We start from the raw sequence: 24,841 nt of genomic DNA, 5'->3' as shown, positions 1-24,841 counted from the left end.
GAGGACACAAAACATCTAAAAGTCATTTGTATGTGCAACATTTGTCTCTGAATAGATGAAGAATGAATCAGAGGGAGTCTGTAGTGTAGTTTAGTATGAAGACACTCAGTCTATTGCAGGGTGTGAAGCTCAATCATTTGAAGGGACAAAATTGAAGCCACAGTCTGAGTCATGGGCCGAACAGAATTAAAAACCATTTTAATCAGCAATATTATTTGAATGGTCAGAATACAGCAATTTTTCCCTCAAAACATTAAATAAAATATAAAATTATATTTTTCTTCAAAAATGACATCAGGAAAAATGAGCTTATTTCAAGCTGATGAAAATTTGCCAATTTTTCAGGTAAAAATTGTGATGTGAATTTTTGCGCTTCATATGCAGAAAAACGCTGCATAAACTGCGCAGTGTGTCCAGTTTATCAGCAAAAAGTGCAGCTGCAAACACAGCGGTGGAGACCTGCTCTGATTTTCATCCCTGAAGCTGCAGGGTCAAAGGTTACGCCATTTGCGAACTTTTACTGTAATAACTCCTATGTTGCATGTGAAGCGCAATTTCTCAGCTTTCAGAAACTTTGAATTTTTCCGACAGGACAAACGGTCGCTAAATTACGGTAATTCAAAATTCCTTTGATTAGCGGTGAAACACTGAGTGTCAAACAGCTGTTCACCAGGTAAGGGCACGTAACGGGTGGCTCAGCGACGATCGCCCGCACTGTCTGTGTTACGGTGCTAATGACGCGTTGTGTCTTCGGGACTTTGCTGCGCAGCGTTTCCTGGTGTGTGAGCAGTGATGCACTGTCACCTGTGCAGGTCTCCCTCTGCATCTTCTCCCATATCTGTCCCACCAATCCGCTCTTTCCCCCGCACATCGCAGGCGGGGAAAAGAGACACACGGTTTACCTCCGATGTCAGCGATCAGGTCCTCTGCCTCCCACCTGCACTTTTCATTTGGCCATTTTTGGAGGTAGGGCTAGCTTAAATGTCACTGTAAAAAGTGCTGTCTGCTGATCACTGATCAGTAAATCATTGGCAACACAAATGGGTTACCGCACAGGTCTTGGCCTGCAGCAGCTGTTGCGGTGCATTGTGGGATTTGTAGTATAAATGGTGGGAGCGCTGTTTACCGTTGGCCATTAATAATAGCTATATGAAATCATCTCGCGGGCCGAATTTGGCCCGCGGGCCTTGAGTCTGACACGTGTGGTCTAATGTGTCACAGGCAGCTAAATATTTTCTCTTTGCTGCAAGAAGCTAATGACTGAATGAATGTGTAAAGTGAAGCAAGTGACAATCTAATGAACTTTTTCCTGTAAACTCAACAGCAGGTAAACCCAGAGCCACACTGACAGCACTAAGGTCAAAGGTCATACCAGCAGGGGGCAGCGTGACACTGAGCTGCTCTGTGGAGGGCTCTGCTGGCTGGAAGTTTGACTGGTTCAGACGTGATTCAGTCTCTTCTGAAGCTCAGCTCATGAGAGGAAATGAAGCAAACAGAGATATTAGAGGAGGAGGTCTGTACCACTGCAGAGGAGGGAGAGGAGATCCAGCTTTCTTCTCTGAGGACAGCAATGAAGTCACTGTGGAGGAAACTGGTGAGTTTAGTGTTTTATTCCAAACTCTGAAAGAGCTGCACTGTTTGTCCATCTGTTCACTGAACAGTCAAAGACCATGAAAGTCAAATTCTACCTAGAAACTTTTATAATTTACTGCACAGTGAAATGACCTGGTTTTAGTTTCAGACAGATGTGAGGGGCACTTCCCAAAGTGTGACCTGCACAGACCCGTCTGCTCAGTGTCCTCCTCAGTCAGGCTGCAGAAGCACTAAACTGTTGTGACCTGAATAATTAAGCTGAGCTCTCACTGCAGTAACTTATCAGGGATATGGATGTTTAAACTTTTCATTACCAAACTGTCTGAATTAGTATAACTGATAGTTGAAGAGTATCAGTAGAATTCAGCTGAGGAGCCACAGAGACTTTATTGGACAGGACTGGACCCCCGAGACTCGTCCATAACACGAACACTGATTCTACTGTTTATGTTTGTATTTGTCTCCTAACTGGATATTTTTATGTGAACAGTTCACATTAAGCCCACTGTGACCCTGCAGCCATCCTGGACTCAGATATTCAGCGGTGAGACAGTCACTGTCAGATGTGAGATTCAGGGAGGAACTCAGTGGACGTATGAATGGAGTCCAGCCAAGTTAAACACACCTCCAACATCCAATGAATACAGAATCAGCAGAGCTGCTGAGTTTAACAGAGGAGGATACAGATGCAGGGGCAGAAGGGACTATTTGTTAACAGGGTGGAGTGATACCATCAGACTGACTGTATCATGTAAGTTGGAGATCTTTCATCCAGATTATCTGTTTTATCCAAATAGGTTAAAAAAAATCTTTTTGCCACATTTTGTCTGTCCTTCCTGCTGCTCAGTAAAATGTTTTGTTTTTATTCTGACATTAAAATAACTGAAAAGCAGATTTTTAAATACAAACATTCACAGTGAAACTTCCTGAAAGAACAAAACCCATCAGAGTAACTTCTCTGCTGTGAAGCTCTGATACATGTGAGAGGAAATGCTGAATCTGTCTCAGCTGCTCCACCACATCCACTTATTTATTTATTTATTCTTAATTTACCGCTGTCTATTTCACTCTGTAAAGGATCATTTTGCTGCACATATGTACTGTTTTCTACCACAGAAACTATTGTGTTCAGGCTTTCAAACAGTTTCTGTCTTGTTTCATGTATTTGTGTTTAAATGAATCTCAAAGGGTTTCAGTTTGTTCAGATCGTAGTTCAAGAGTCTGGTCTCATGAGGAACACGTGATGCATCTTTTTGTCAGCTGATAAAAACTTAACAGACTCTTGTGTGTCCTTATTTTCCTGCAGACTTTATTGGAGTCTGTTAGCCTCTCTGATTGTTGAGTTTTTCTCTCAAACCTGTTTCTTTGCTTCTGGCTTCTCTTGTGTTTTGGTGCAGACAGTCATTACAGGTGAGCTGGGTACAAATCTGTAGATGAGTGATGAGCCTCCAGTTTAAATCTCTCTTTTCTCTGTGGACCAGTTGTACACATGATTGTAAGTGAAATATAAAATGATGGAGAATGACATAAACCTGAGTGTGGGAACCACGTCACTGATGACTGATGGTCACAGCGCTCTAACAATAACAGAAACAGTACCTACAGTGCTGTGAATCTCCCTGTTTTCAAACAGTGTGTTAAATGCTGCTTTTGTATTTGATTGGATTTTACTGTCGTAGCCAAATGACAAAGATAATGATGGACATTAATGAACACTGATGTGGGCGAGTAGGCTCGCTGTAAATATGCTGCAGTTCTCCTTCCAGCACTGATCCAGCCCCCTGCAGCTCCCACAGGAAGAAAAGACACCATTCAGTGTAGAGTCACTTTAGAGTGTTATTAAAGGAAAATGTACAGAGGACACAAAACATCTAAAAGTCATTTGTATGTGCAACATTTGTCTCTGAATAGATGAAGAATGAATCAGAGGGAGTCTGTAGTGTAGTTTAATATGAAGACACTCAGTCTATTGCAGGGTGTGAAGCTCAATCATTTGAAGGGACAAAATTGAAGCCACAGTCTGAGTCATGGGCCGAACAGAATTAAAAACCATTTTAATCAGCAATATTATTTGAATGGTCAGAATACAGCAATTTTTCCCTCAAAACATTAAATAAAATATAAAATTATATTTTTCTTCAAAAATGACATCAGGAAAAATGAGCATATTTCAAGCTGATGAAAATTTGCCAATTTTTCAGGTAAAAATTGTGATGTGAATTTTTGCGCTTCATATGCAGAAAAACGCTGCATAAACTGCGCAGTGTGTCCAGTTTATCAGCAAAAAGTGCAGCTGCAAACACAGCGGTGGAGACCTGCTCTGATTTTCATCCCTGAAGCTGCAGGGTCAAAGGTTACGCCATTTGCGAACTTTTACTGTAATAACTCCTATGTTGCATGTGAAGCGCAATTTCTCAGCTTTCAGAAACTTTGAATTTTTCCGACAGGACAAACGGTCGCTAAATTACGGTAATTCAAAATTCCTTTGATTAGCGGTGAAACACTGAGTGTAAACAGCTGTTCACCAGGTAAGGGCACGTAACGGGTGGCTCAGCGACGATCGCCCGCACTGTCTGTGTTACGGTGCTAATGACACATTGTGTCTTCAGGACTTTGCTGCACAGCGTTTCCTGGTGTGTGAGCAGTGATGCACTGTCAGCTCACCTGTGCAGGTCTCCCTCTGCATCTTCTCCCATATCTGTCCCACCAATCCGCTCTTTTCCCCGCACATCGCAGGCGGGGAAAAGAGACACACGGTTTACCTCCGATGTCAGCGATCAGGTCCTCTGCCTCCCACCTGCACTTTTCATTTGGCCATTTTTGGAGGTAGGGCTAGCTTAAATGTCACTGTAAAAAGTGCTGTCTGCTGATCACTGATCAGTGAGTCATTGGCAACACAAAAGGTTACCGCACAGGTCTTAGCCTGCAGCAGCTGTTGCGGTGCATTGTGGGATTTGTAGCATAAATGGTGGGAGCGCTGTTTACCGTTGGCCATTAATAATAGCTATATGAAATCATCTCGCGGGCCGGATTTGGCCCGCGGGCCTTGAGTCTGACACATGTGGTCTCATGTGTCACAGGCAGCTAAATATTTTCTCTTTGCTGCAAGAAGCTAAATGACTGAGTGAATGTGTAAAGTGAAACAAGTGAAAATCTAATGAAGTTTTTCCTGTAAACTCAACAGCAGGTAAACCCAGAGCCACACTGACAGCACTAAGGTCAAAGGTCATACCAGCAGGGGGCAGCGTGACACTGAGCTGCTCTGTGGAGGGCTCTGCTGGCTGGAAGTTTGACTGGTTCAGACGTGATTCAGTCATTTATCAAGCTAAACCCATGACAGGAAATGAAGCAAACAGAGATATTAGAGGAGGAGGTCTGTACCACTGCAGAGGAGGGAGAGGAGATCCAGCTTTCTTCTCTGAGGACAGCAATGAAGTCACTGTGGAGGAAACTGGTGAGTTTAAACATTTCATTTGGAATAAAACAACAAAGTTTGGAAGAGATCCATTTTAACTTGATGTGTACAGGCACAGGATGAGGAGTTCATGTTTCTTCTTCTTCTTCTACTAATCTGTTGAAACACAGTATGAAGTATTTCGGCTCCTTCCTTTGTTACTGCAAACCATGAAATCATGTGTCATGCAGTGTAATCAGTGTGTAAATGTTGTCTAAAGTTATATAAATAAAAAAGTAAATATAAAACATATTCACTGCAGATTATGACAACAATTTTTATTAAGATTTTAACTCTTACACATTTTTATAGAAACAGTTTCACTTTTAAAGTTTCTGTCAGCTTGCAGAGAAACAAAGACAGTATCAGCTACAGGAGTTCATCAGATGTTAAAGTGCTTGGATCAGACAGCTGAGAGTCTGCACACTGAATGAATCCTCATATTAATAATTACAATATTTGTAGATCCCTCCACAACCAAACAGCATTAACTCATAATTATGATGAAAAGGTGCTGCTGGAAACAGTGATGTGTTTCTTTCTTAGTTGGTAACAGGATCACAGTGACTCTGCATCCCAGCTGGTCTCAGATATTCACTGGTGAGAAAATCAGCCTCAGATGTGAGATTGAGGGAGGTGAAGGAAAGGTGTGGAAATATGAATGGAGAGCACCCAACACAATCAGCCCTCCAACATCCAGTGAATACAGTATCAGCAGAGTTTCAGGGTCCCACAGAGGAGCCTACAGCTGTCGGGGTAGCAGTGACTATCTCTTTACAGGATGGAGTGATGCCTTCACTCTGACAGTTTCAGGTAAGTTGGACTTTGATTCATGCTGAACTTTAATGTTTAACTGTATGCATCTGTCTGAACAGGAAACAAGAAATATTTCTGCCTCCAACAATGATCCAGCTGTCTCCAGGCAGATTAGGACAGCAGTTTTTCTCACTGTGCAAACAGAAAGGAGAGACACCATGGTGGTGAGGGTCAGGGAATTAAAATATGATCAGTTTAAAGGGGAATGTACAGAGAGGACAGTTTGAGAAGTGAATGATAATCAGAGAAATCTATAGTGTAGTTTTGTAGACAGTCTAATGTGTCACATGCAGTGTTACTAATTTCTGTTTGGTGTTTTTAGATAAATGACTCAGTAAATGTTTAAAGTGTGTTTTGAAGTCTTTTCTAAACTCAGTGGACAGAAACCTGAAAGCCACACTGAGAGCAGAAAGGACACTCACACCAATCACACCTGCAGTTTTACCTTTATTTGACTTTAAGATTTACAAACACTTTAAACCTGTTTTGCCGTCACTCTGCTGTTACAGTCTAAATATCACTGCATGATCAGTTTTAATGTATTTATGAAAACAAAAGTTTTTATTTTCTATTTGCAAGTCAGATTATCACTAAGATGTAATAAATCTGAGTACCAGTAACACTTTATACTCATGCTCACTGAAGTACTTGGAAATTCAAAGTTCTTATGCGACTCGTAGGGTTACTACTCTTTGTTGTTAGTCTCTAAAAACCTCAGTTAATGGTTGAAGTGTCATCATTTATTTATTGTTGGAGCTACAAGCAACTTCAGAAATGTTTAAAGTGTGATCGATGCTATAACAAAGTTCTTCCTGAAGCAAGAGACAGTCTAATGAACTTTTTCCTGTAACCTCAACAGCAGGTAAACCCAGAGCCACACTGACAGCACTAAGGTCAAAGGTCATACCAGCAGGGGGCAGCGTGACACTGAGCTGCTCTGTGGAGGGCTCTGCTGGCTGGAAGTTTGACTGGTTCAGACGTGATTCAGTCATTTATCAAGCTAAACCCATGACAGGAAATGAAGCAAAGAGAGATATTAGAGGAGGAGGTCTGTACCACTGCAGAGGAGGGAGAGGAGATCCAGCTTTCTTCTCTGAGGACAGCAATGAAGTCACTGTGGAGCAAACTGGTGAGTTTAGTATTATTTTTCTCCCTTGAGGCAGATCAAGCTGTGATCTGTTTCTTTGTCTGTCAGTAACATATTGTGGACAGATGGGCAAACGGAAGAATCCGTTTAATTTTGTTGAGGATCTACTTTCTTTAAATTGTGTGATTGGGAGGATGGACTCTCCAAGTTCCCAAATTAAATCTTTCATGGAGTTTTAAAACGTGTAGAAAGAAACATTTAAGCAACAACTACACAAAGGTTCCTGGAGTTCAACACAGTGTTTATGAGCTCCGTGTATGAAGTATAATTTATTTGCAGTTGTTGAAGTTTTAGAATGAGAAATGGCAGTTCCCCGTTTTTGATTGATGAAAATGTAATAAGCAAATAAACCAGAAACAGAGACAGTCTGCCTTCAAAATAAAAGTTGCACCTTTTGAAACGCGTTGCAGGCAGCAAAAATTGAGATGAGCTAAACCACATAAGTGAGCGAATTGCCCAAATATTGAACATAATTCAAATTTTTTTATTATTACTGTGAATGCTGCAAAGCATTCACAGTATTGTTGTTGTATTCTTTATTATTACTGTGAATGCTGCAAAGCATTCACAGTATTGTTGTTGTATTCTTTATTATTATTATTTATTATTCTTCCGTACGTTTTTTGACCGCTTCGATCTCAAAAAACGTTTAAGCTACAGAAACCGTTCTGGTATCAAAACGTGCGGCTTCTTCAGGAGATCGCTGCTATTACTTTTCAGGTTCAAATCTTCTGCCATTAATTTAATATTAATATTTTTCTAATTTTTTTGGCCCCATTCAAATGAATGGGGAAAGCTTCAAAACCTTTTAAAACCCTTTCAGCCTTTAAAAGCTAAGAACTTCAGCATACCTTAAGCTAGAGACACCATTTAAACTTTAAAATAAAGCCATGACTCTCAGCTATTCAGCTATTACTTTTTGTATTAATATCTTTTATGGTTTTTAAACAGTTACAGTTTAAGCACAAGAAGGTTTTTTGCTCTTTTTAGCGTTTATAATGGTTGTGTATGTGGTCGTCTAGAGTGCGCATTCCAAAGGTTAGAGTGGGAGACTTGAAATTCTTCAGCTGAAAAATATCTCTCTAAACTGCCGCTGTGTCCACACTCTTCACTCTACAGCCATGATTTTATGATCAAAACGTAGAGCTGCTTCTCTACTTTCAAACAATGTGTCTCTTAGCCCTGAGAAATGTAAACTTTTTAAACTGTGAGGCTTCAAGCAGAGGGAGCACCCTCCAACTCCTCCATCCGCCTCTATAGTAATTTTCGGGAGGTGATTTTCTCAAAACCAGAAAAGACCCTTTTTTTAAACTGCTCCCATGTCCACATTTTTCAACCCAGGAAAATAAAAATTACACCGCTGTTTAGAGCAGGTCCTTGTGACGCTCACAGTTTAAAAATTATTTTGATAGGAGTTACGGTTTTTGATTTATAAGCATTTGTTCGGGAGGTCTGCCAAGACAAATTCAACAGGGCTTTGCCACAAAGTGCCTGCAGTTAAACAGTTACACAGCTGTTTTGAGTTGGCAGAACTAAATGTGTAGCAGCATTCTGATTGGCTCATAATACTTTAAACTGATTGGTGGATTATTCCTCTGCATGCAAGCTGTTCAAAGTTGAGCTGTTTTTTGGTCTTTCATAACTTCAGCACCGTTTATGCTATAGAAACCATTCTGGTATCAAAATGCTCAGCTTCTTCTGCAGATTTATGTTATTGCTTTATGACATTACGTTTAACAGCCGTTCAGCACTTTTAACAGCCTTTTCAGGTTTAAACAGTCGTTCAGCACTTTTAACAGCCTTTTCAGGTTTAAACAGTCGTTCAGCACTTTTAACAGCCTTTTCAGGTTTAAACAGTCGTTCAGCACTTTTAACAGCCTTTTCAGGTTTAAACAGTCATTCAGCACTTTTAACAGCCTTTTCAGGTTTAAAACAGTCGTTCAGCACTTTTAACAGCCTTTTCAGGTTTAAACAGTCGTTCAGCACTTTTAACAGCCTTTTCAGGTTTAAACAGTCGTTCAGCACTTTTAACAGCCTTTTCAGGTTTAAAACAGTCGTTCAGCACTTTTAACAGCCTTTTCAGGTTTAAACAGTCGTTCAGCACTTTTAACAGCCTTCTCAGGTTTAAACAGTCGTTCAGCACTTTTAACAGCCTTCTCAGGTTTAAACAGTCGTTCAGCACTTTTAACAGCCTTATCAGGTTTAAACAGTCGTTCAGCACTTTTAATAGCCTTTTCAGGTTTAAAACAGTCGTTCAGCACTTTTAACAGCCTTTTCAGGTTTAAACAGTCGTTCAGCACTTTTAACAGCCTTTTCAGGTTTAAACAGTCGTTCAGCACGTTTAACAGCCTTTTCAGGTTTAAACAGTCGTTCAGCACTTTTAACAGCCTTTTCAGGTTTAAACAGTCGTTCAGCACTTTTAACAGCCTTTTCAGGTTTAAACAGTCGTTCAGCACTTTTAACAGCCTTTTCAGGTTTAAACAGTCGTTCAGCACTTTTAACAGCCTTTTCAGGTTTAAAACAGTCGTTCAGCACTTTTAACAGCCTTTTCAGGTTTAAACAGTCGTTCAGCACTTTAACAGCCTTTTCAGGTTTAAAACAGTCGTTCAGCACTTTAAGAGCTGTACAGCAGTTTAACAGCTGTTCAGCGTTATTAACAGCTGTTCAGCATTATTAACAGCTGTTCAGCAGTTTTAACACCTGTTCAACATTTTTAACACCTGTTCAGCAGTTCAGCAATTCAGCAATTCAGCAGTTCAGCAATTCAGCAATTCAGCAGTTCAGCAATTCAGCAGTTCAGCAATTCAGCAGTTCAGCAATTCAGCGGTTCAGCAATGCAGCAGTTCAGCAATTCAGGTATTCAGCAATTCAGCAGTTCAGCAATTCAGCAGTTCAGGTATTCAGCACTTCAGCAATTCAGCAGTTCAGCAATTCAGCAGTTCAGCAGTTCAGGTATTCAACAGTTCAGCAGTTCAGGTATACAGAAGTTCAGCAATTCAGCAGTTAAGGAATTCAGCGGTTTAGCAATGCAGCAGTTCAGCAATTCAGGTATTCAGCAATTCAGCAATTCAGCAGTTCAGCAGTTCAGGAGTTCAGCAATTCAGCAGTTCAGCAGTTCAGGTATTCAAGAGTTCAGCAGTTCAGGTATTCAGAAGTTCAGCAATTCAGCAGTTCAGCAATTCAGCGGTTCAGCAATGCAGCAGTTCAGCAATTCAGGTATTCATCAATTCAGCAGTTCAGCAATTCAGCAGTTCAGGTATTCAGCAGTTCAGCAATTCAGCAGTTCAGCAGTTCAGGTAATCAACAGTTCAGCAGTTCAGGTATTCAGCAGTTCATTGAAGCTCATTCAGCAAATAAAGTTCCAGCTGTTTGAAGCCTTTCTTGGCATTTCAGCTCCAATCTTTCAGCATGCAGCATTCACAGTGCATTTTCTTCAGGAAATGCTTTTTCTAGTTACTGTGAATGCTGCAAAGCATTCACAGTATTGTTGTTGTATTCTTTATTATTATTATTATATATTATTCTTCCGTACGTTTTTTGACCGCTTCGATCTCAAAAACCGTTTAAGCTACAGAAACCGTTCTGGTATCAAAACGTGCGGCTTCTTCAGGAGATCGCTGCTATTACTTTTCAGGTTCAAATCTTCTGCCATTAATTTAATATTAATATTTTTCTAATTTTTTTGGCCCCATTCAAATGAATGGGGAAAGCTTAAAAACCTTTTAAAACCCTTTCAGACTTTAAAAGCTAAGAACTTCAGCATACCTTAAGCTAGAGACACCATTTAAACTTTAAAATAAAGCCATGACTCTCAGCTATTCAGCTATTACTTTTTGTATTAATATCTTTTATGGTTTTTAAACAGTTACAGTTTAAGCACAAGAAGGTTTTTTGCTCTTTTTAGCGTTTATAATGGTTGTGTATGTGGTCGTCTAGAGTGCGCATTCCAAAGGTTAGAGTGGGAGACTTGAAATTCTTCAGCTGAAAAATTTCTCTCTAAACTGCCGCTGTGTCCACACTCTTCACTCTACAGCCATGATTTTATGATCAAAACGTAGAGCTGCTTCTCTACTTTCAAACAATGTGTCTCTTAGCCCTGAGAAATGTAAACTTTTTAAACTGTGAGGCTTCAAGCAGAGGGAGCACCCTCCAACTCCTCCATCCGCCTCTATAGTAATTTTCGGGAGGTGATTTTCTCAAAACCAGAAAAGACCCTTTTTTTAAACTGCTCCCATGACCACATTTTTCAACCCAGGAAAATAAAAATTACACTGGTGTTTAGAGCAGGTCCTTGTGACGCTCACAGTTTAAAAATTATTTTGATAGCAGTTACGGTTTTTGATTTATAAGCATTTGTTCGGGAGGTGCGCCAAGACAAATTCAACAGGGCTTTGCCACAAAGTGCCTGCAGTTAAACAGTTACACAGCTGTTTTGAGTTGGCAGAACTAAATGTGTAGCAGCATTCTGATTGGCTCATAATACTTTAAACTGATTGGTGGATTATTCCTCTGCATGCAAGCTGTTCAAAGTTGAGCTGTTTTTTGGTCTTTCATAACTTCAGCACCGTTTATGCTACAGAACCATTCTGGTATCAAAATGCTCAGCTTCTTCTGCAGATTTATGTTATTACTTTATGACATTACGTTTAACAGTCGTTCAGCACTTTAACAGCCTTTTCAGGTTTAAAACAGCCGTTCAGCACTTTAACAGCCTTTTCAGGTTTAAACAGTCGTTCAGCACTTTTAACAGCCTTTTCAGGTTTAAAACAGTCGTTCAGCACTTTTAACAGCCTTTTCAGGTTTAAACAGTCGTTCAGCACTTTTACAGCCTTTTCAGGTTTAAAACAGTCGTTCAGCACTTTTAACAGCCTTTTCAGGTTTAAACAGTCGTTCAGCACTTTTAACAGCCTTTCCTGGTTTAAAACAGTCGTTCAGCACTTTTAACAGCCTTTTCAGGTTTAAACAGTCGTTCAGCACTTTTAATAGCCTGTTCAGGTTTAAAACAGTCGTTCAGCACTTTTAACAGCCTTTTCAGGTTTAAACAGTCGTTCAGCACTTTTAACAGCCTTTTCAGGTTTAAACAGTCGTTCAGCACTTTTAAAAGCCTTTTCAGGTTAAACAGTCGTTCAGCACTTTTAACAGCCTTTTCAGGTTTAAACAGTCGTTCAGCACTTTTAACAGCCTTTTCAGGTTTAAAACAGTCGTTCAGCACTTTTAACAGCCTTTCAGGTTTAAACAGTCGTTCAGCACTTTTAACAGCCTTTTCAGGTTTAAACAGTCGTTCAGCACTTTTAACAGCCTTTTCAGGTTTAAACAGTCGTTCAGCACTTTTAACAGCCTTTTCAGGTTTAAACAGTCGTTCAGCACTTTTAACAGCCTTTTCAGGTTTAAACAGTCGTTCAGCACTTTTAACAGCCTTTTCAGGTTTAAAACAGCCGTTCAGCACTTTTACAGCCTTTTCAGGTTTAAACAGTCGTTCAGCACTTTTAACAGCCTTGTCAAGTTTAAAACAGTCGTTCAGCACTTTTAACAGCCTTTTCAGGTTTAAAACAGTCGTTCAGCACTTTTAACAGCCTTTCAGGTTTAAACAGTCGTTCAGCACTTTTAACAGCCTTTTCAGGTTTAAACAGTCGTTCAGCACTTTTAACAGCCTTTTCAGGTTTAAACAGTCGTTCAGCACTTTTAACAGCCTTTTCAGGTTTAAAACAGTCGTTCAGCACTTTTAACAGCCTTTTCAGGTTTAAACAGTCGTTCAGCACTTTTAACAGCCTTTTCAGGTCTAAAACAGTCGTTCAGCACTTTTAACAGCCTTTTCAGGTTTAAACAGTCGTTCAGCACTTTTAACAGCCTTTTCAGGTTTAAACAGTCGTTCAGCACTTTAACAGCCTTTTCAGGTTTAAAACAGTCGTTCAGCACTTTAAGAGCTGTACAGCAGTTTAACAGCTGTTCAGCGTTATTAACAGCTGTTTACCATTATTAACAGCTGTTCAGCAGTTTTAACACCTGTTCAACATTTTTAACACCTGTTCAGCAGTTCAGCAATTCAGCAATTCAGCAGTTCAGCAATTCAGCAATTCAGCAGTTCAGCAATTCAGCGGTTCAGCAATGCAGCAGTTCAGCAATTCAGGTATTCAGCAATTCAGCAGTTCAGCAATTCAGCAGTTCAGGTATTCAGCAGTTCAGCAATTCAGCAGTTCAGCAATTCAGCAGTTCAGCAGTTCAGGTATTCAACAGTTCAGCAGTTCAGGTATTCAGAAGTTCAGCAATTCAGCAGTTCAGCAATTCAGCGGTTCAACAATGCAGCAGTTCAGCAATTCAGCAATTCAGCAGTTCAGCAATTCAGCAGTTCAGGTATTCAGCAGTTCAGCAATTCAGCAGTTCAGCAGTTCAGGTATTCAACAGTTCAGCAGTTCAGGTATTCAGCAGTTCATTGAAGCTCATTCAGCAAATAAGGTTCCAGCTGTTTGAAGCCTTTCTTGGCATTTCAGCTCCAATCTTTCAGCATGCAGCATTCACAGTGCATTTTCTTCAGGAAATGCTTTTTCTAGTTACTGTGAATGCTGCAAAGCATTCACAGTATTGTTGTTGTATTCTTTATTATTATTATTATTATTATATATTATTCTTCCGTACGTTTTTTGACCGCTTCGATCTCAAAAACCGTTTAAGCTACAGAAACCGTTCTGGTATCAAAACGTGCGGCTTCTTCAGGAGATCGCTGCTATTACTTTTCAGGTTCAAATCTTCTGCCATTAATTTAATATTAATATTTTTCTAATTTTTTTGGCCCCATTCAAATGAATGGGGAAAGCTTAAAAACCTTTTAAAACCCTTTCAGCCTTTAAAAGCTAAGAACTTCAGCATACCTTAAGCTAGAGACACCATTTAAACTTTAAAATAAAGCCATGACTCTCAGCTATTCAGCTATTACTTTTTGTATTAATATCTTTTATGGTTTTTAAACAGTTACAGTTTAAGCACAAGAAGGTTTTTTGCTCTTTTTAGCGTTTATAATGGTTGTGTATGTGGTCGTCTAGAGTGCGCATTCCAAAGGTTAGAGTGGGAGACTTGAAATTCTTCAGCTGAAAAATATCTCTCTAAACTGCCGCTGTGTCCACACTCTTCACTCTACAGCCATGATTTTATGATCAAAACGTAGAGCTGCTTCTCTACTTTCAAACAATGTGTCTCTTAGCCCTGAGAAATGTAAACTTTTTAAACTGTGAGGCTTCAAGCAGAGGGAGCACCCTCCAACTCCTCCATCCGCCTCTATAGTAATTTTCGGGAGGTGATTTTCTCAAAACCAGAAAAGACCCTTTTTTTAAACTGCTCCCATGACCACATTTTTCAACCCAGGAAAATAAAAATTACACTGGTGTTTAGAGCAGGTCCTTGTGACGCTCACAGTTTAAAAATTATTTTGATAGCAGTTACGGTTTTTGATTTATAAGCATTTGTTCGGGAGGTGCTCCAAGACAAATTCAACAGGGCTTTGCCACAAAGTGCCTGCAGTTAAACAGTTACACAGCTGTTTTGAGTTGGCAGAACTGAATGTGTAGCAGCATTCTGATTGGCTCATAATACTTTAAACTGATTGGTGGATTATTCCTCTGCATGCAAGCTGTTCAAAGTTGAGCTGTTTTTTGGTCTTTCATAACTTCAGGACCGTTTATGCTATAGAAACCATTCTGGTATCAAAATGCTCAGCTTCTTCTGCAGATTTATGTTATTGCTTTATGACATTACGTTTAACAGCCGTTCAGCACTTTTAACAGCCTTTTCAGGTTTAAACAGTCGTTCAGCACTTTTAACAGCCTTTTCAGGTTTAAAACAGTCGTTCAGCACTTTAACAGCCTTTTCAGGTTTAAAACAGTCGTTCAGCACTTTTACAGCCTTTTCAGGTTTAAACAGTCGTTCAGCACTTTTAACAGCCTTTTCAGGTTTAAAACAGTCGTTCAGCACTTTAACAGCCTTTTCAGGTTTAAAACAGTCGTTCAGAACTTTTAACAGCCTTTTCAGGTTTAAACAGTCGTTCAGCACTTTTAACAGCCTTTTCAGGTTTAAAACAGCCGGTCAGCACTTTTACAGCCTTTTCAGGTTTAAAACAGTCGTTCAGCACTTTTACAGCCTTTTCAGGTTTAAACAGTCGTTCAGCACTTTAACAGCCTTTTCAGGTTTAAAACAGTCGTTCAGCACTTTTACAGCCTTTTCAGGTTTAAAACAGTCGTTCAGCACTTTAACAGCCTTTTCAGGTTTAAACAGTCGTTCAGCACTTTTAACAGCCTTTTCAGGTTTAAACAGTCGTTCAGCACTTTTAACAGCCTTTTCAGGTTTAAACAGTCGTTCAGCACTTTTAACAGCCTTTTCAGGTTTAAAACAGTCGTTCAGAACTTTTAACAGCCTTTTCAGGTTTAAACAGTCGTTCAGCACTTTTAACAGCCTTTTCAGGTTTAAAACAGCCGGTCAGCACTTTTAACAGCCTTTTCAGGTTTAAAACAGTCGTTCAGCACTTTTAACAGCCTTTTCAGGTTTAAACAGTCGTTCAGCACTTTTAACAGCCTTTTCAGGTTTAAACAGTCGTTCAGCACTTTTAACAGCCTTTTCAGGTTTAAACAGTCGTTCAGCACTTTTAACAGCCTTTTCAGGTTTTAAACAGTCGTTCAGCACTTTTAACAGCCTTTTCAGGTTTAAACAGTCGTTCAGCACTTTAAGAGCTGTTCAGCAGTTTAACAGCTGTTCAGCGTTATTAACAGCTGTTCAGCATTATTAACAGCTGTTAAGCAGTTTTAACACCTGTTCAACATTTTTAACACCTGTTCAGCAGTTCAGCAATTCAGCAGTTCAGCAATTCAGCAATTCAGCAGTTCAGCAATTCAGCAATTCAGCAGTTCAGCAATTCAGCGGTTCAGCAATGCAGCAGTTCAGCAATTCAGGTATTCAGCAATTCAGCAGTTCAGCAATTCAGCAGTTCAGGTATTCAGCAGTTCAGCAATTCAGCAGTTCAGCAATTCAGCAGTTCAGCAGTTCAGGTATTCAACAGTTCAGCAGTTCAGGTATTCAGAAGTTCAGCAATTCAGCAGTTCAGCAATTCAGCAGTTCAGCAATTCAGCAGTTCAGCAATTCAGCAATTCAGCAGTTCAGCAATTCAGCAGTTCAGGTATTCAGCAGTTCAGCAATTCAGCAGTTCAGCAATGCAGCAGTTCAGCAATTCAGGTATTCAGCAATTCAGCAGTTCAGCAATTCAGCAGTTCAGGTATTCAGCAGTTCAGCAATTCAGCAGTTCAGCAATTCAGCAGTTCAGCAGTTCAGGTATTCAGCAGTTCAGCAGTTCAGGTATTCAACAGTTCAGCAGTTCAGCAGTTCAGCAATTCAGCGGTTCAGCAATGCAGCAGTTCAGCAATTCAGCAATTCAGCAGTTCAGCAATTCAGCAGTTCAGGAATTCAGCAGTTCAGCAATTCAGCAGTTCAGCAATTCAGCAGTTCAGCAGTTCAGGTATTCAACAGTTCAGCAGTTCAGGTATTCAGCAGTTCATTGAAGCTCATTCAGCAAATAAGGTTCCAGCTGTTTGAAGCCTTTCTTGGCATTTCAGCTCCAATCTTTCAGCATGCAGCATTCACAGTGCATTTTCTTCAGGAAATGCTTTTTCTAGTTATTATTTATTATTCTTCCGTACGTTTTTGACCGCTTCGATCTCAAAAACCGTTTAAGCTACAGAAACCGTTCTGGTATCAAAACGTGCGGCTTCTTCAGGAGATCGCTGCTATTACTTTTCAGGTTCAAATCTTCTGCTATTAATTTAATATTAATATTTTTCTAATTTTTTTGGCCCCATTCAAATGAATGGGGAAAGCTTAAAAACCTTTTAAAACCCTTTCAGCCTTTAAAAGCTAAGAACTTCAGCATACCTTAAGCTAGAGACACCATTTAAACTTTAAAATAAAGCCATGACTCTCAGCTATTCAGCTATTACTTTTTGTATTAATATCTTTTATGGTTTTTAAACAGTTACAGTTTAAGCACAAGAAGGTTTTTTGCTCTTTTTAGCGTTTATAATGGTTGTGTATGTGGTGGTCTAGAGTGCGCATTCCAAAGGTTAGAGTGGGAGACTTGAAATTCTTCAGCTGAAAAATATCTCTCTAAACTGCCGCTGTGTCCACACTCTTCACTCTACAGCCATGATTTTATGATCAAAACGTAGAGCTGCTTCTCTACTTTCAAACAATGTGTCTCTTAGCCCTGAGAAATGTAAACTTTTTAAACTGTGAGGCTTCAAGCAGAGGGAGCACCCTCCAACTCCTCCATCCGCCTCTATAGTAATTTTCGGGAGGTGATTTTCTCAAAACCAGAAAAGACCCTTTTTTTAAACTGCTCCCATGACCACATTTTTCAACCCAGGAAAATAAAAATTACACTGGTGTTTAGAGCAGGTCCTTGTGACGCTCACAGTTTAAAAATTATTTTGATAGCAGTTACGGTTTTTGATTTATAAGCATTTGTTCGGGAGGTGCGCCAAGACAAATTCAACAGGGCTTTGCCACAAAGTGCCTGCAGTTAAACAGTTACACAGCTGTTTTGAGTTGGCAGAACTAAATGTGTAGCAGCATTCTGATTGGCTCATAATACTTTAAACTGATTGGTGGATTATTCCTCTGCATGCAAGCTGTTCAAAGTTGAGCTGTTTTTTGTTCTTTCATAACTTCAGCACCGTTTATGCTACAGAAACCATTCTGGTATCAAAATGCTCAGCTTCTTCTGCAGATTTATGTTATTACTTTATGACATTACGTTTAACAGTCGTTCAGCACTTTAACAGCCTTTTCAGGTTTAAAACAGCCGTTCAGCACTTTTAACAGCCTTTTCAGGTTTAAACAGTCGTTCAGCACTTTTAACAGCCTTTTCAGGTTTAAACAGTCGTTCAGCACTTTTAACAGCCTTCTCAGGTTTAAAACAGCCGTTCAGCACTTTTAACAGCCTTTTCAGGTTTAAACAGTCGTTCAGCACTTTTAACAGCCTTTTCAGGTTTAAACAGTTGTTCAGCACTTTTAACAGCCTTTTCAGGTTTAAACAGTCGTTCAGCACTTTTAACAGCCTTTTCAGGGTTAAACAGTCGTTCAGCACTTTTAACAGCCTTTTCAGGTTTAAAACAGTCGTTCAGCACTTTTAACAGCCTTTTCAGGTTTTAAACAGTCGTTCAGCACATTTAACAGCCTTTTCAGGTTTAAATAGCCGTTCAGCACTTTAAACAGCCTTTTCAGGTTTAAAACAGCCGGTCAGCACTTTTAACAGCCTTTTCAGGTTTAAATCAGCCGTTCAGCACTTTTAACAGCCTTTTCAGGTTTAAACAGTCGTTCAGCACTTTTAACAGCCTTTTCAGGTTTAAACAGTCGTTCAGCACTTTTAACAGCCTTTTCAGGTTTAAACAGTCGTTCAGCACTTTTAACAGCCTTTTCAGGTTTAAAACAGTCGTTCAGCACTTTTACAGCCTTTTCAGGTTTAAACAGTCGTTAAGCACTTTTAACAGCCTTTTAAGGTTTAAACAGTCGTTCAGCACTTTTAACAGCCTTTTCAGGTTTAAACAGTCGTTCAGCACTTTTAACAGCCTTTTCAGGTTTAAACAGTCGTTCAGCACTTTTAACAGCCTTTTCAGGTTTTAACAGTCGTTCAGCACTTTTAACAGCCTTTTCAGGTTTAAACAGTCGTTCAGCACTTTAACAGCCTTTTCAGGTTTAAAACAGTCGTTCAGCACTTTAAGAGCTGTTCAGCAGTTTAACAGCTGTTCAGCATTATTAACAGCTGTTCAGCAGTTTTAACACCTGTTCAACATTTTTAACACCTGTTCAGCAGTTCAGCAATTCAGCAGTTCAGCAATTCAGCAATTCAGCAGTTCAGCAATTCAGCAATTCAGCAGTTCAGCAATTCAGCAGATCAGCAATTCAGCAGTTCAGCAATTCAGCAGTTCAGCAATTCAGCTGTTCAGCAATGCAGCAGTTCAGCAATTCAGCAGTTCAGGTATTCAGCAATTCAGCAGTTCAGCAGTTCAGGTATTCAACAGTTCAGCAGTTCAAGTATTCAGAAGTTCAGCAATTCAGTAGTTCAGCGGTTCAGCAATGCAGCAGTTCAGCAATTCAGCAGTTCAGCAATTCAGCAGTTCAGCAATTCAGCAGTTCAGGTATTCAGCAGTTCAGCAATTCAGCAGTTCAGCAATTCAGCAGTTCAGCAGTTCAGGTATTCAACAGTTCAGCAGTTCAGGTATTCAGAAGTTCAGCAATTCAGCAGTTCAGCGGTTCAGCAATGCAGCAGTTCAGCAATTCAGCAGTTCAGCAATTCAGCAGTTCAGGTATTCAGCATTTCAGCAATTCAGCAGTTCAGCAATTCAGCAGTTCAGCAGTTCAGGTATTCAACAGTTCAGCAGTTCAGGTATTCAGCAGTTCATTGAAGCTCATTCAGCAAATAAGGTTCCAGCTGTTTGAAGCCTTTCTTGGCATTTCAGCCCCAATCTTTCAGCATGCAGCATTCACAGTGCATTTTCTTCAGGAAATGCTTTTTCTAGTTTTTATATGCAGTGCTTCAAGATCTGGAGTTCTGAGAACTGATTTAATCTCTTTAACATTTGTTTTTCTTTTCTTTTTTGTTTTGAATCGCAGACTTGTTCTTCCCAGTCTGATGGTATTATGCATAACAGCGATTCCAGATCAGCCAATCAGATCTTTTAGGTCCTGAAATGTTGGTTTTGTTGCATCAGGGTGGGGGTGGGGGGGCAGTTTCAGAGTTTTTATGTTACTTAATATCAAAGCACAACAGATTTACACTGTTTGGACATAACTTATCAATGTGTTGATGCAGCCATGACAATTTATATCAACCACTTCACAGAGCACCAGACTTTATTTCACTCATTTAATATGAAATGTATTAATTAATAAATTAAATTACTGGAGCAATATTGTCTCTGCTGGCTGTCTGACCTTGGCATTTGCTGTCAAATACAGATGTTCAGCCAACAGGCCCAACATGACTGTTCTAGCACAGTATATCTAATATATCACCAGCAGAAAGAAACAAAAACTATGTGACAGGCTTCCATTTGTTTGTAATGAGGCTTATATAGCACCTCTGTAGACTGAGATTAGGTCTTTATTTTGTAATCCAGTAAGCTAAAGTACACCAAGCAGGTCACCTCATGACTGTCATAGCAAAGGATATTTTGTGCTCTGATTAATTAAAGATTAATTAGTCTCTAATATGTTTTAACATTTAGAATATCAACAGTTTGTTCAACAATTCATTGCACAAGAGCATGAAATGAATCAAAGTTTTTAAAGTCTATTTCACAATAAAGACATAAAGACCCTCCAGTGACTGGAGGGTCTCCTGAATGCAATCACACAGTTTCATTTAATGTTTCATAAGGTCATTGCATTTGATTGTTCACACCAAATATATCGTGGTAGCTCCGTCAAACTGCATTCTGATTAAATGTCTTTTTTTCATTTGTTTTTTTTAGTCTAGTTTCATTTTTCTCTCCAAAAATCTGAATGGCAAACTGTGTTTGTTCATACTTTTTACTTCCTTTAGTGCTTTTTAGTGTTTGCTTTGAAGGCAGCTGCTTAATTTCTATTGTAGTTCAAAGCAACAATAAGACAGACAAAGTTTGCACATTGTTTAAGCAGACTTTGAAAAATTAACTCACACATGACGAACAATACAACAAGTCATACATACATTTGCATCAACACAAGCAGGACAATGAAAATAGGAAATATCCCCCAAACTGTCATTTCTCATTGTACAACTTGAACAACTGCAAATGAATTATGATTCATACTCAGACCTCACAGCCCAGTAATCCTGCTGCAGTCTCTCTTCATGGAGGGATCCAAGTAAAAACTGAACTTTTAATTTGGAGATCTGGATCTGAATTTCACTTTTTAGATATTTTCTGTTGAAATGCTTTTTCATCTCAAACTCACCTAATAATGTCTGTCTGAGGTTAAAGCAGAATTATTCCAACTAATGAAAAGTGTGTAATTTATAGACTCTAGAGAAAAGAAAACTGAGTAAAGGAAATACTGGAACATTTTACTAAACACTTTCATTTGAAGTTGAAGTATATTGTGGGTTTGTCTGTGTATGTGTGCCATTGTTCAGTCTGCCAAGAAGTTTATGTTCTTGATTTTTTAGGTTGTTATGTGTCTCCTGATCAGATATTTTCAATTTTCAGATCTCAAGCTTGTGCATATTTTCTTTCAGTGCTAATAGTTTTTGATTTATTTTATATTTGTTTTTGTATATGAACAGTTTTTGTCTTTCTAACCGTTACCTAGAGAGGATGCTAAATTGCATGTCACTGTTTTAATATTGTTCTTAACATTGTTTTTTCAGCGACAATAAATTTTTTTCTATTCTTCTTATGTGAACAGATCCCATTAAGCCCACTGTGATCCTGCAGCCATCCTGGACTCAGATATTCAGCGGTGAGACAGTCACTGTCAGATGTGAGATTCAGGGAGGAACTCAGTGGACGTATGAATGGAGTCCAGCCAAGTTAAACACACCTCCAACATCCAATGAATACAGAATCAGCAGAGCTGCTGAGTCTGACAGTGGAGGATACAGATGCCGGGGCAGAAGGGACTATTTGTTAACAGAGTGGAGTGATACCATCAGACTGACTGTATCATGTAAGTTGGAGATCTTTCATCCAGATTATGTTTTATCTAAATTGGTGAATTAGATCTTCAATTCACTGATTGCTCTTCTGAGTATTAAAGTCTAAATATTTTCTTTCTTATGTGGCTTCATGTGTGGAGTTTTACATTTTTCTGCAGTGTATTATGATGCATTCAGTTCAGCTGTTTTTAGCATGTATGTTTGTAATGAAACAAACCTGAAGTCTGTGCTATGAAGCAGGATTTTATCCAGGTAACTTCAGGGTTAACTCTGGGTTTCTGTACTACAAAGATGGATCACTTCTTACTTTTGTACATTGCTATGGTAACTCGTGCTGTGAACCTAACCTGCTCCAGAGCGAGTTATTTTCAAGATTAGCAATTAGCGGGCATGAAATGACTGCTACTGACCAATCACGTCTTTGGACAATAGTGTCACCATTCCTGAGATCTCTGAACTTTGTGTGTGGATCCAAAATTTGTTTGTTTCTTTTAAGATTCTTTTGGTCTTCTTTAGATAGTGTACAGTGAAGAGAGAGAAAGGGGAAGACAAGCAGCAAAGGGCCACGGGTCAGACTCAGACCTGGGCTGCCTGCACCACAGCCATGTGATGCACATGGTTGGCTGCTCACCCACTGAGTCACCCTGGTGCCTAAAGCATTTTTTAATAGCATCTAATATCTTTGTGTTTCCCTGATGAACATCAGTAGGAAACAGAGATTCTCAGCTGCAACTTTATTCCTTGATATCTTTTTCTGTTGGCAGCAAACAATTACTACAGTTTTATTCTTCTGTAAGCGTTAACATATGATCCTCAAAAAGGACACCTACAGTGTGTTTCTGACCTCTTATCAAATTTGTATGTAGACTGAGCCTATGTTTGAATTTGTTTTTATATTTAATCTTTATCCTTAAACAGCAGAGAGTCTGCAGCTGAAAGAATAAAAAGTAAAACTGTCAGGAGCAGGTTATGGTCAGAGTTTCAGTTTAAAATTGTCTGGAAGTGCCAAGATTTCTTTTATTTATAGCATGTTTTTAGCACAAAATAAATTATCTGCTGGGTGAATATATTTGATATGTGCAGCTTGTGGCTTAATGCCTAAAACCATGAATGAAGTACAAACTGTTCACATCATCACTGGAATGTGCATGTATTCATTTGGTGGTTTAGGAAATGTTTTCATACTTGATTCTGATCTGCTGCAGAGTTTCTTTCACTCTGCTGGAATTGCAGCTCCTTGAACACAGAACACACACCAAGAAAACCTGATCAATCACATTAATTTCATTTTAATCTGCTGACAAAGTGATTTCCACGTCTCCTTCATCAGGCTGTGGGTCAGTGACCTTTAATGTTTAAATGTGCAGCCGCCATCATCTTAGAAATAAACAGCAAATTTATTGTTAAAATTATTTACTGTAATCAAAATAATTTAAATATTGTAATTTGTGCACTAAATCACTACAGTAATGATTTTCTGCAGCATTAATCATGTCTTTTTTGCGACAGTGTTGCATTTCACTGGTAGAGATTTTTAATCATGGATGGATGGATTTATCATGAGAATGTCTCTGATTACAGTAGATGGCACTCATAGGGAGCATTTACTGTGGAAAAAGAGTCATGTGACCCATGAAACTCCTCTGATGCTGCCAAGCTTTTACACAGTCACACATTCTTCCCACCACGTACTGTACACTCATATACACCCAACACATCACCCCAAACACTTTGTGTGGGAGGAGGGGGTGGGCAGATCTTCCCACACCCTGGTTTCATGCACCCTGCCTGGGGTAGGGACTGGCTAGTGGTTTGGGGATTGGTTGGCTGCTTCCCTGGGTTACCACTGGCTCTGTGCTGGTACCCACTCGCCCACACTTAGTGTCCATGTAAGGTCCGTGTGTGTGTGTGTGCATGAGTGTGTGACTGCCGTGTGTGTGTGTGTATGGACAATTGCCCCTGGGTCTGGGGCTTGCTGAGCTTTGACTCCTGTGGGACATGGTTGCGGAGGGCGGGAGTCACCCCTCCATACCACTCCCTGCTGGTCCCCACTGGATGTCACTGCCATCCCTGGGATGTGGGTGCGTGTTGGTCCCAGGGTGCATGGCTGGATGTCTTGGTATGGCTTTTGGCCCGCCCCCTTTGCGGTGGTGGCCTGGGTGTTGCCTGCTGTTGGGTGGTTCTCAGGCGCCTGGGGCCTCAGGGGCCTCTGGCTCTCTGGGCTCTTGCCCATTGACCATGGAGGCTCCATCTAGGGTCTCCCTCCTTCCTCCTCTGGGGTGTGCACGTGGTTACCATCAGGATGTGTGGCCTCAGGTCTTCTGAGCTCCTGATGGGCTGTGGATTGCCCAGGTCCCCTGTGTCCTTCCTCTGGATCCTGAGGGGCATGGTTGCAACTTCTTGCCTTCATTATTATGTTCCATGACAGAGAAACACACACACACACACACACACACACACACACACACACACACACACACACACACACACACACACACACACACACACACACACATTACTACAAACCACAGCTAGATTGTGTATATGCACGTGTATAGACATATGAATATGTGTATGTATAAGTATCTACATCTGTTATCTATTTTTCTGTTTTCTCCCCCTTTTTTTTCTTTCCTTCTCTCTTTCTCTTTATCCCTCTTCTTCTTACCCCTTACTTCCTGCCTGTCAGGCCTGGCATGAAAAAATAAAATAAAATAAAAATACAATCATTAACAAGAATAGCCTATAGAAAACTTATGGTACACCAGTGCATTTAGCTCATCATTCTGATTGGGAAAACTGACAAACATGACAGGCTTAAAAAAAAAAAAAAGATGCTGCCAAGGCCACCTCTTTTATGTGACTGCACAGGTGAAACTGGTGTTAGGATGAGTGAATCCAGATAACTGAAAGATAGGCTGAGTATGCTGAACTCACTTTGTAGTACAGAGCCCTGAAACCTCTGTGGATGTCACACTTTACTAGTGTGTAAAGTCATTCATATTTAATTTCATGATAAAAATTTGAAATGCAAATAATTCATTAAAGGTTTAGGAAAGTAAATATTTATATATTTATATTTATTGCAGTTCCACCATCAGGGTTTAGTTGTTATTATTATTTTCATATTTCCATGCAGTTCTTTAAATTGTTCTGATTC

The 24,841-nt window shown here is 39.7% G+C and overlaps 1 pseudogene; it reads right to left on the bottom strand.

The window, feature by feature from the left end:
* The window catches only part of LOC115777559 (obscurin-like), a 698,358-nt pseudogene that overhangs the window by 549,760 nt on the left and 123,757 nt on the right, over positions 1-24,841 (bottom strand).

The sequence above is a fragment of the Archocentrus centrarchus genome, unplaced genomic scaffold, assembly GCF_007364275.1.
Source record: "Archocentrus centrarchus isolate MPI-CPG fArcCen1 unplaced genomic scaffold, fArcCen1 scaffold_57_ctg1, whole genome shotgun sequence".
NCBI classification, from domain to species: domain Eukaryota; kingdom Metazoa; phylum Chordata; class Actinopteri; order Cichliformes; family Cichlidae; genus Archocentrus; species Archocentrus centrarchus.
Note: the sequence above shows the minus strand (reverse complement) of the source record. Positions and strands in the feature narration are given on the sequence as shown.